Source organism: Hypanus sabinus, assembly GCF_030144855.1.
Source record: "Hypanus sabinus isolate sHypSab1 chromosome X2 unlocalized genomic scaffold, sHypSab1.hap1 SUPER_X2_unloc_10, whole genome shotgun sequence".
Lineage (NCBI taxonomy): Eukaryota > Metazoa > Chordata > Chondrichthyes > Myliobatiformes > Dasyatidae > Hypanus > Hypanus sabinus.
This window is the reverse complement of record NW_026778980.1, coordinates 699,660-711,972: the sequence shown is the minus strand read 5'-3', so window position 1 is coordinate 711,972 and position 12,313 is coordinate 699,660. Positions and strand designations below refer to the sequence as shown.

Here is a 12,313-nt window from a genome sequence, read left to right as displayed (position 1 = left end):
GCCCACTGTTTGATCCATTAATTGTAAATTGCAGTTAATACCTCAAATCCATAAAGCTAAGTCATCTGTATCTTGTGATTTACCCAGGGAATCCCATTTTCGCATAGAGAAAATATCATTAATCATAATATTAAATAATGAAGGGCTACAAATACTGCCTTGTGGGATTCCATTCTCTATCTCATAGACACAAACATGCCGACCGTTACTTGGACAGTCCATACAAAAAAAAACTCAGAAAAATTATACAATGTCCCCCTTACTCCTAATTTAATCAAAAGTCCTTTCTTCCATATCATTTCCCTTTTCAGTCTCAAGAAATACTGCTATTACAACATCTTTATTTAATTGTGCTTTCCGAATATCATCTTCCAAACCTAAAACTGAATCTAATGTCATTTCACACTTCCAACATGCACTCTAATAGAACACTTTATCACCACTCTTTCCAAACTATAACTCAAGCGCTTGATTACTATACATTCCATAAGTTTACATAAATGAGACTTTCACGATATAGGCCCTTAACTAGAAGGATCAAATGGGGATCTGCCAGGTTTTCAGGCACTACTATTTCCATTTTCCATGAGGAAAGTAGATGCACAATTCAAATATTTAATATTTTACAAATGCGAATTATATACAATTACAATTTCAAATATCACTCTTTCCTGGAGACACCTGACCTGCATTTTTATTAGACTTCTTAAATTCATACAAAGAAATCTGTCCATTCGTGATACTATCATTGCTGCAGCTGACTTCCAGCACATCAGAGTATTCACTGAAAAACAGATCCCTACATTGTTTAATTTCTTCACTTAAATTATCCTGATTATGAATCTCTGCAAATGACCCAGCCAGTAACACAACCTTCCCTGTTTCAGTAACAATCATTTTGCCCTCAATAATCAACATTGGAATATTATGATCCCCACAAATCCCCCCATTTTCTAAATCATATCCCAAACAATTCCAAGTTTGATATCCCTTCCAATATTATCTCCATATAACCTCCAGTAAATCACCTACTTCCTCACCACGGCCTTTGCCCTTTTATTGTTGATAATGTCGCTCGGATACTGATGCACCATCACATAAAAACTCACATTTCTCCCAGTTTGCTTCCTGTCCCGTTATAAATCCAAATCCAAACTCATAGACAGGAAGGCTGACTGACGTTCACATCAACTAATCACCCTCCGAGTTCCCACTTGAGCGACGGGCAGTATAGCCAATGACAGCAGGGGTTAGTATTAAGTTTGAGCTGCGATAGGCTGAAGGAAATCGGCCCATGGACAGCCCCTCCTCTTCCGCTCCGTCGCCATGGCGGAGATCAGCGAGCCGCTTCTGTCAGTGTTGCCGGCCTCGGCGCCCACAAGGATGGGTGTGATTCCCCTTCGCGCCTCGGTGGGTCTGTTTTGGTGCCGTCGGTGGTGGCTGACGTAACATGCTTTGACAGGGAGCGAGCGAGGAACCTTGACTACAACTCCCAGAAGGCCCCACTGATGACGTTGTGGTGTTGTTTCGGTGTAAGGTATCAAAGCAAAATGGAGGAAAATGTAATGCATTACGTTTTCTGTACTGTGTCGTGCCTTCTATAAACAATTAAACTAAAAGAGAGATTCCAGCGAGAAATAGAGAGAAAACAGAACAATACAGCACAGCACAGGCCCTTCGGCCCACAATGTTGTGCCGACCCTTAAACTCTGCCTCCCTAAGCTTAAATTCCTCCATATATCTGTCTAGTAGTCTCTTAAACTTCACCGGTGTATCTGCCTCCACCACTGACTCGGGCAGTGCATTCCACGCACCAACCACTCTCTGAGTGAAAAACCTTCCTCTAATATCCCCCTTGAACTTCCCTCCCCTTACCTTAAAGCCATGTCCTCTTGTATTGAGCATTGGTGCCCTGGGGAAGGGGCGCTGGCTATACACTCTATCTATTCCCCTTAATATCAACTATACCTCTATCATTTCTCCTCTCATCCTCCTCTACAGAGAGTAAAGCCCTAGCTCCCTTAATCTCTGATCATAATCCGCACTCTCTAAACCAAGCAGCATTCTGGTAAGTCTCCTCTGTACCCTTTCCAGTGCTTCCACATTCTTCTTATAGTGAGATGACCAGAACTGGACAGAGTACTCCCTGTGGCCCAACCAGAGTTTTATAGAGTTGCATCATTACATCGCGACTCTTAAACTCTATCCCTCGAGTTATGAAAGCTAACACCGCATAAGCTTTCATAACTACTTTGTCTACCTGTGAGGCAACTTTCAGGGATCTGTGTACATGTAGCCCCAGATCCCTCTGCTCCGCTGCACTACGAAGTATCCTGCCATTTACTTTGTACTCTGCCTTGGAGTTTGTCTTTCCAAAGTGTACCACCTCACACTTCTCTGGGTTGAACTTCATCTGCCAATTCTCAGCCCACTCCTGCATCCTATCAATGTCTCTCTGCAATCTTTGACAATCCTCTTCATTATCCACAACACCACCAATCTTTGTGTCTTCTGCAAACTTGCCAATCCATTCTTCTACCCCCACATCCAGGTCGTTAATAAAAATCACAAAAAGTAGGGGTCCCAGAACTGACCCTTGTGGGATACCACTAGTCACAACCCTCCAATCCAAATGTACTCCCTCCACCACAACTCTCTGCTTTCTGCAGGCAAGCCAATTCTGAATCCACCTGGTCAAACATCCCTGGTTCCCATGCCTTCTGACTTTATGAATAAGCCTGCCATGTGGAACTTTATCAAATGCATTACTAAAATCCATGTAGATTACATCCACTGCACTACCCTCATCTATATGCCTGGTCACCTCTTAAAAGAACTCCATCAGGCTTTTTAGACATGATCTGTCCTTCAGAAAGCCATGCTGACTGTCACTGATCAGACCATGATTCTTTAAATGCCAATAAATCCTATCTTTCTGAATCTTTTCCAACAGCTTTCCCACCACAGATGTAAGGCTCAATGGTCTATAATTATCGGGACTATCCCTACTACCCTTTTTGAACAAGGGGACAACATTCGCCTCCCTCCAATACTCCGGTACAATTCCCGTGGACAATGAGGACATAATGATCTTCGCCAGAGGCTCAGCAATCTATTTCCTTGCCTCGGATGCAGAACTGGGAAGCGCAGATGGAGTTCAACACAGATGAAGAGGTTCATTTCTGCAGGTCAAATTTGAACACAGAATATAATATTAATGGTAAGTCTCTTGGCAGTGTGGAGGGTCAGAGGGATCTTGGGGTCCATGTCCATATGACACTCAAAGCTGCTGTGGAGGTTGGCAGTGTTGTTAGGAAGGCGTCTGGTGTGATGGCCTTCATCAACCGTGGGATTGAGTTCAAGAGCTGTGAGGTAATGTTGAAGCTATATTTCTCCTAACCTGTACATAAGTAATTGTACCCCAACACAGCAGGGCTGTGCGCTTAGTTGGACCCCACCTTGGGAGTCCTGTGTTCGGTTCTGGTGGCCTCACTAAAGGAAGGATGTGGATACTATAGAGAGTGTAGAGTAGATTTACAAGGATGTTGCTCTTGGATTGGAGAGCAGCGTTATGAGAATAGATTGAGTGAACTTAGCCTTCCCTTCTTGGAGCGACGGAGGATGAGAGTTTACCTGATAGAGGTGTATAAGATGGTGAGAGGCTTTGACCATGTGGATAGCCAGAGTCATTTTCCAAAGCTTGAAGTGACTAACACGTGGGGACGTAGTTTTAGCTGCTTAGAAGTCGGTACTGAGGGAATGTCAGGGGTAGGTTTCTCACACACAGAGTGGTGGGGGCATGGAATGCACTGCCGGCAGCGATGGTGGAGGTGGATACAACAGGATATTTTAATAGACTGTTAGATAGCGTCATGGAGGTTAGAAACACAGAGGGCTATACGATCAGGAAATCCTAGGCTGTCTGTAGAGTGGGTTACATGGTCGGTACAACATTGTGGGCTGAAGAGCCTGTAATGTGCTGTAGATTTCTGTGTTCTGTGTCAAAGTCAGGCAGAGGGATTAGTTTAAATGGACAGGAGGACAGCATGAAAAGGTTGGGCCAAAAGGCCTGTGTTAGTGCCGTAAGTGACGGGTTCTGTCCCAACCATCAGATGCTATTCCCCTCAACAGATGCTGCCTGACTTGACAACGTTCTTGAAAAGTTGCATTCAGTTCCACTTAGCATTCTGTACAGAGGATGTTTAGTGCTGGAAGAGTGCAGAGGAGATTCATCCTGATTGAGGGGGCTTGTGTTCATAAGCCATAAGGCATAGGAACAGAATTAGGCCATTCAGCCCATTGAGTCAGCCACCTTTCCTTCATGGCTGATCCCAGATCGCACTCAATTCCAGATATCTGACCTCCCCCCATATCCATTGATGCCCTGACCGATCAGGAAACGATCATCTTCCGCCTTGAATATACCCACACACTCGGCCTCCACCGCAGTCTGTGGCAGAGCATTCCACAGATCCAATACACCTTGGCTAATAAAAAAATAACCTGCTACCTCTGTTTGAAAAGGTGGCCCCTCTGCTTTGTGGCTGTGCCCCACCACAGGAAATACCTTCTCCACATCCACCTTATCCAGGCCTTTCTACATTCGGTAGGTTTCAATGAGATGCCCCCGCATTTTTCAAAGCTGCCAAGTGCTCCTCATATTTTAACCCCTTCATTCCCAAAATCTTCTTTCTGAAACTCCTCTGGACTCTTTCCAATGACAACACAACCTGTCTGAGATTTGGGGCCCAACAGTGTCAACAATACTCCAAGTGTGGCCTGACTAGTGTCTTTTAAAGCCTCAGCATTATCTCTTTGCTGTTATATTCATGGGGTGAGATTGGACTGTGTTGATCTGCAGGGGAATCTTGGAATCCGAGTTCGTAACTCCCAGATAGTGGTTCCATTGTCAGGCAGTAATGTTGCAGTTGTATAAATCTCTAGTTTAACCACATCTGGAGAATTGCATTGGAAGACAGGAATAATGAGGAGGTTTTAGATGGAGAGTGGAACAAGCTTAACAGGATGCTGCCTGGATAAAGTGAGACCGGATAATCTCGGGGAATTTTCTCCGGAGTGGCAGAGGCTGAGGGAGATCTGACAGACGTTTACAGGAATGTGAGAGACACAGACAGAGTGGACAGCGGGGATTTTTTCTCTAAGGAGCAAATGTCCAATGCCAGTGGGCATGCACTTCAAGAGAAAGGGGGAACACATCCTCATTGGAGCTTTTTGCACTATTGAAGTATTTTGTAATTTAGTGCATTTTGTATCTCTTCTATGCATAGCTGCTGTTGAAAAAAAGAATTGAAAAGGCAATGATGTTAGAAACCTGACTCAGAATGTTTAAAGGAGATTTGCGTTTCAAGTTTGGTTTTTCATTCCCTTTAGTGGTGGGTGTCTGGAGTGAATATCGGGTGCTGGTGGAGGCAGATGTGATAGAGGCTATTAGATACCACCTGGATGTGAGGCGATTGGAGGGATGTGTTCCTTGTGTAGGCAGAAGGGATTGGTTTAGTAAGGCATGAAGTGACCAATTCAATTGGTTCAGAACAACACAGTGAGCAGAAGGGCCTGTTCAAGGACAAGTACAGCAAGCAGAGCAGGTAAACTGGATAAAGTGATCCCACTCAGAGAACCGACTGTGACGTCAGTGGATAGATAGATAGATAGATAGATAGATAGATAGATAGATAGATAGATAGATAGATAGATAGATAGATAGATAGATAGATAGACAGATAGATACTTTATTCATCCCCAAGGGGAAATTCAACATTTTTCCAGTGTCCCATACACTTATTGTAGCAAAACTAATTACATACAGTATTTAACTCAGTCCAAATATGATATGCATCTAAAATCACCCTCCCAAAAAGCATTAATAAATAGCTTTTAAAAAGTTCTTAGATAGTTTACTAAAGTGCATTGAGTGGTAACTTAAGCTCAGTCCTAACCGCGGCACTTTAACATGTCTTGCCCCTGGTAGTTGAATTGTAGAGCCGAAAGGCATTGGGGAGTAATGATCCCTTCATCCTGTCTGAGGAGCATTGCATTCACAGCAACCTGCCGCTGAAGCTGCTTCTCCATCTCTGGATGGTGCTGTGCAGAGGATGTTCAAGGTTTTCCATGATTGACCGTAGCCTACTCAGCGTCCTCCGCTCTGCCACCGATGTCATACTCTCCAGTTCTGTGCCCATGACAGAGCCCGCCTTCCTTACCAGCTTATTAAGACGTGAGGCGTCCCTCTTCTTAATGCTGCCTCCCCAGCACGCCACCACAAAGAAGAGGACGCTCTCCACAACTGACCGATAGAACATCTTCAGCATCTTACTACAAACATTGAATGACGCCAGCCTTCTGAGGAAGTACAGTCGACTCTGCGCTTTCCTGCACAGGGCATCTGTGTTGGCAGTCCAGTCTAGCTTATCGTTTAACTGCACTCCCAGATATTTGTAGGTCTTAACCTGCTCCACACATTCTCCATTAATAATCACTGGCTCCATATGAGGCCTAGGTCTCCTAAAGTCCACCACCATCTCCTTGGTCTTGGTGATATTGAGACACAGGTAGTTTGAGCTGCACCATATCACAAAGTCCTGTATCAGTTTCCTATACTCTTCCTCCTGACCATTCCTGACACACCCCACTATGGCCGTATCATCAGCGAACATCTGCACATGGCAGGACTCCGAGTTATATTGGAAGTCTGATGTGTCCAGGGTGAACAGGACCGGAGAGAGCACGGTCCCCTGCGGCGTTCCTGTGCTGCTGACCACCGTGTCAGACCTACAGTCTCCCAACCGCACATACTGAGGTCTGTCTGTCAAGGATATATGCCAGCATCACAGTTCTCTCAACAAAGGCACTTCACTGCTGGATAAAATGAAGTTTGTGATGTTTATAACCGATGAGATGAATTGTCCTGCTCAGACATCTCATCCTGCTGGAGAAATTAAGATTATTGTGAAAGCTGCAGAAAGGTATCTCGGTGTAACTGGTGTTATGTGGGAAGCTGTAAATGAAGCTCTGAGTTGTGGGGGTTTCTGCATCCCAGTCTACTTGTGAAGATATGTAATGGGATTGAAATATTGAAGCGAAATGCAAGAAGCCTGATTTTACATGGCCAACACTTTCAGCAGTTTATTTCTGATTGGTCAGATTCTTCCGATGTTATATCTGTTCAGGAAACCTAAACATTTTAATTTTTATTCCTGTGCAGGATTATATTGTCATTTGGCTTGACAGGTTAGTTGGTAGAGGGGTGATGTTGTCAGTTTTATAAGGAAAGGGGCAGAGTATAGAGTTGTGAATGGGAATCAAATGTATCATGAACTTGTAGAAAATCTTGATTCAACAGATATATGTAATTTTCTTTTGTGAAAATATTAACTTTATAAATTGTATTTGGAGGTTTGGCCATCTACTTTTCTCATGGAAAATGGTTGTAGTAGTTTCCATTCAAAAACCTGGATCTCCCCGTCTGATCCACCTTGTAGGCCAATATCATTAAAGTCTCATTTATGTAAACTTGTGGAATGTATGGTAATCGAGTGTTTGAATTATATTTTCGATAAAAGAGGTAATTTCACGTTTTATCAGAGGCAATTTGGAACGGTAGAATAAGGCCATAAGATAAAGGAGCAGAAGTCGGTCATTCGGCCCATCGAGTCAGCTCTGCCATTTTATCATGAGCTGATCCATTCTCCCATTTAGTCCCACTCCCCCACCTTCTCACCATAACCGTTGATACCCTGGCTACTCAGAAACCTAGCAATCTCTGCCTTAAATAACATTGGAATCAGTTTGGGTTTGGAAGATCATATTAGGAAAGTAAAGTTAAATAAAGATGTTGTAATAGCAATATTTTTGATATTGAAAAGGCAAATAATATTTATTGAAGGATGGACTTGATTAATTTTTGGAAATGCAATTGAGAGGGCTATTGTAAAATTTTTTTCTGATTGTTTCTATTTGTACGTCTTGTAAAGGTATGGGTGGGCAAGTATGACATTGAATTCATTTTTATGTTTGGAAGATGGTATTAGTAAAGTCAGTTAAATATAGATATTGTAACAGCAGTATTTTTACTATTCAAAAGGCAGATGGTATTTATGGAAGGAAAGAAATTTTATGAAATTGTGGAAATGTGGATGGAGGGGCGATTATCTAACTTTGAATTGTTTTAATTGAATGTTTTGTGTCAGGTATGGGTGGGAAAGTTATATTCAGGTTGTTATGAGATAAAGACTGTGATCCCACAGGCAGTATTTATTATTTTATATGATAATTAATATTTTTTTTCTGAGATAGGTTTTTCATTGTGTAAATCCCTATATGCAGATGATGGAGGTTTATGGATTAGAGGTAGAAATTTCAATTTTACTGTATATAGGATGCTTTAGCAATTAGTAAGGTCGAACAGTCGGCAAATAGATGGGACAAGTTATGTGTTTTACAGACAGGATTAATGAACCTGCACTTGATTGGAAATGATTGGAACTGATATGGTCAAACTCCTTAAAAGGTGTCAGTGGTGAGATTTCCAGGCATGTGGACGGATAATAAGCTGACATGGAAGTACCGGATCAGAAAATAATTGATAAATGTAAAGAAACATTAAATATTCTCAGTTATCCCTGCGGGTATTCTAGGGTGTTACATGAAAGTATTTGTTGACCAATCTCGTTTGTTTAATTGGATCTGTTCTTGATTATAGTTGTGGTTTATAGATCAGCTTCATCTTCAACTTTATTATGTTTGGGTGTGATGCAAGCACAGGCTTTGAGATTGTGTTGTGGTGCAGTAAATTTACCCCCTGTTTTGGCTTTACTGCATTGGTCAGGCCTAATCTGGAGTATTGTGTGTAGTTTTTGTTACTGGCCTGAAGGAAAGTTATCAACAACATTGAAAGAGTGCAGAGAAAAATTACAGTACGTTTGCTGGGACTTGAGGACTCGAGCTTTAGGAAAAGTTGAGGACTTTATTGCCTTTAGTGTTGGAAAATGAAGGGGGATTTTGCAGATTTATACAAAATTTTCAGTGTTGTTGACAGGGTAAATGCAGACAGGATTTTTCCTCTGAGTTTGGGTGAGATGGGAACTGGAGATCGCAGTTTAAGGGTGAAAGGTGAAATATTTATGAGGAACCTGAGTGGGAATTCCTTCACTCTGAGGGTGTTGAGGGTGTGGGAAGAGCTGTCAGTGGAAGTTATGGATTTCATTGCAGAAAAGTTTGGATCAGTACATGGACGGGAGGGGTATTGAGGGCCATGGTGCAGCTGCGGTTATTGGACTCGGCAGAATAACAATTCGGTACGGACTAAATGGGAAAAAGGGTTTGTTTGTGATGCACCATCAATAACTCATTCTAAGACGTAAAGGCGCGATATCAGCTTTTATTGACTGGAAGAAGGAACAAGCAGTGAGTGACCACCATACTACATCCTGGTGACTGAGAGGCCGGGCCCAGGCTCTGATCGCCTTTATACAGGGGTCTGTGGGAGGAGCCACAGGAGCAGTCAGCAGGGGGCGTGTCCAGACAGGCACACGTAGTTCACCACAGTTTGTTTGTCATAGTGCTCTCTGACTCCGAATAAAGTGTCGATGAAGGGGAATTGGTTGCGGCTGTTGTCGGGAAGCAAACGATGTGCTTTCAGGATTTCCTGCTGGGGAAAGAAGTGAATTGATACAGGACATCCATGGTCAAAGTGTGGCGATCAGAGCCAAGGATTGTAAAGTTGTTGAAAACAAACACAGACACCCCCCACACACACACTCTCACACACACACACTCTCTCTCTCTCTCTCTCACACACACACACACACACACACACACACACACACACACACACACACACACTCCCTTCAACTTCACATTGGCGTTCACACCACTTCCCAAAAATATCTCATTCCTCCTCTTTGGCTCAAACTCTCCCCACTCTCCTGCCCCCATCTTCACCCCTTCCCACTTTTGCCACCTCTGCTTCCCCGTTCTCTCACTGTATCTTTCTCTCCATCTCTTGTCTCCCACTCCCTCATACTTTCCCTTCCTGCTCTCACCTCACCAATTTCCCTCTCTTCCACACACTATCTCTCTCTCCTCTCTTCATCCGTTACCTTCCCACTGACACACTCTTGTCCTCCCTACCCTACCCACTCACTCACTCACTCCCCTTCTTCTGTCCCTTATTGTCTCTTTCTCCCTTTCTACACAATGCTTCCCCTGCCTCTCACCCTCACCCCAATTCCTCCTTTACTGCAGCTCGTTTTCCGGGCCATCTCCCGTCCCCACATCCCCCACCCCGCACTGTGATAACGGTTGACTCGCACAGTGAATTGTCTGATGTTGCGCAATTCTTCGTTTTAAGGACAGTGACAATGTTTTCTCGGAATATGAAGGCTTGTGGTTTCCGGGAGAGGCCAGTTTGTTCCCTTTTTATGTGCTACAGAATAGGTGGGGGAAGGGAGTGTGGAGGAGAGAGAGAGAGAGAGAGAGAGAGAGAGGGAGAGACTAAATATGTATAAGCCTCAATCTCTTTCTCACTGTCCTCCTCCCTTCATCTGTTCTCAGCCACACCACCCCACTCTTTCCTCCACACATTCCACCCTAATCTTCCCCCTTTTCTGTCGCTTGTTTCCCGGCCACCCTCCCGTCCCCACATCCCCCACCCCGCACTGTGATAACGGTTGACTCACACAGTGAATTATAGATGTTCTGCAATTCTTCATAGTTTGGAAAGCACCAATGTTCTCTCAGAGCTAAAGGCTTGTGGTTTCCGGGAGAGGCCAGTTTGTTCCCTTTCCGTGCGCTGCAGAATAGGCGGTGGAGGGGATGTGGAGTGGACGGGAGAGCCATGTGTTCTCAGTAGCTGCACGGTCACGACAAAGACCAATCGCCGTCTGCGAGCTGGTCTCTGACACAGAACAACACAGACACACAAAGAGACGGACAGACACATACGATTTTGCATATAAACACACAGAGATTCAGACATACAAAAATACTTTAAAATGAATGCAGTTTGCATTTTTGTCGTTTTAAGATGGAGGCAGCTATTTTGTGAACTGTTTGAAATGATTCTTGCTCTGGGATAATCTAGTGTGCTTGTGGGGATGTCAGCAGGTTGGGGGTTCACATGGAAATGGGTCTGCACATTGATTTGCGGATGTGCGGAGGTTTCAGGGTATGTTGGTGAATATGGATTTTGGAGTGTCGGTGAATTTGGGGGTGCACACTGCTTTGGGCATTTCAGGGTGCACAGGGATTTGGGAGTATTTAGGACTGCGCACAGATTTGAGTGTCTCAGCGGATTTGGGGTTGCACACGGATTTGAGGATTGTGCTGACTTAGAAAAGTTTTGGCGAATATTGGGTGCACAGGGATTTGCGCAGGCATAGGGGTTTGTCAGTGAATATGGGGTTGTTGGTGGATTTGTGGGCACCCACTGACTATGGGGTGAGGATGGGTTTGGGGAGGAGCGTAGATTTAAGGGGATGTCAACTAGAATATGGGGACTATGCATGTGGACGTGTGTTTGAAATTTAAACTTTGTTCTTGCTTCTTTTCAGGAGGAGGCAGCTTTTTTTGTGAACACAGTTCTTAAATATTCTCTCTCTCTTCGGCTGTCACTCAGAATCCAGCTCCAGCCTCTTAAAGTGACACTCGGAGTTAAGGAAACAGGAGCTGGTAACAGGTGTGTCGGTTGCTTTGGGGTGCACACTGACTGGAGGGTAGAAGGTGGGTTTTTCGGTGAGCACAGATTTGTGGGTGCACACCGATTTGCAGATATGTGAAGAGTGGGTGTGTTTGCGGATTCGGGGGTGCACTCTGACTGGAGGGTTGAATGTGGTTTTTTTCGGTGAGCACAGATTTGTGGGTGCACACCGATTTGCAGATATGTGAAGAGTGGGTGTGTTGGCGGATTCGGGGGTGAACACTGACTTGGGGGAACCGGTGGATTTCGAGGTGTTACAAATCTCATGGTTTTTCCCTTTATACGGACTTCAATAATAAATGCAATATGAAATTTGACCTCTGTTTTTGATTTTTTTTAATGGAGACAGCCATTCCGTGAAATGATTCTTGCACTTAATGTGTATGTGGGGCTGTGTGTAGATTTGGGGCTGTGACGAGACTCAAGGCAAATTTACACTGGCAGCATATTCAATTGATCCCAACCTTTGTTGAGACAGTTGACTCCCACATATGGTCTAAATATGAATTCAATAATGTAATCACAATCTCTCACCGTGGGCATTGCGCCGGTCAGACGTTATCAGGTGATGAGCCGTTGAAATATCCGGTCACCTTG

At 44.0% G+C, this 12,313-nt stretch overlaps 1 long non-coding RNA gene across 2 annotated transcripts; it reads left to right on the top strand.

The window, feature by feature from the left end:
- Positions 1 to 1,334: 1,334 nt before the first annotated feature.
- Positions 1,335 to 12,033, top strand: LOC132385720 (uncharacterized). 2 transcript variants are annotated; one of them, XR_009509245.1, is made up of 3 exons: positions 1,335 to 1,537; positions 2,954 to 3,220; positions 11,571 to 12,033. It is a non-coding gene; the product is annotated as an uncharacterized LOC132385720 (long non-coding RNA). The 2 variants fall into 2 exon arrangements; XR_009509244.1 differs by lacking the exon at positions 1,335 to 1,537 and having other exon boundaries at positions 2,886 to 3,220.
- The last annotated feature ends 280 nt before the right edge of the window (positions 12,034 to 12,313 follow it).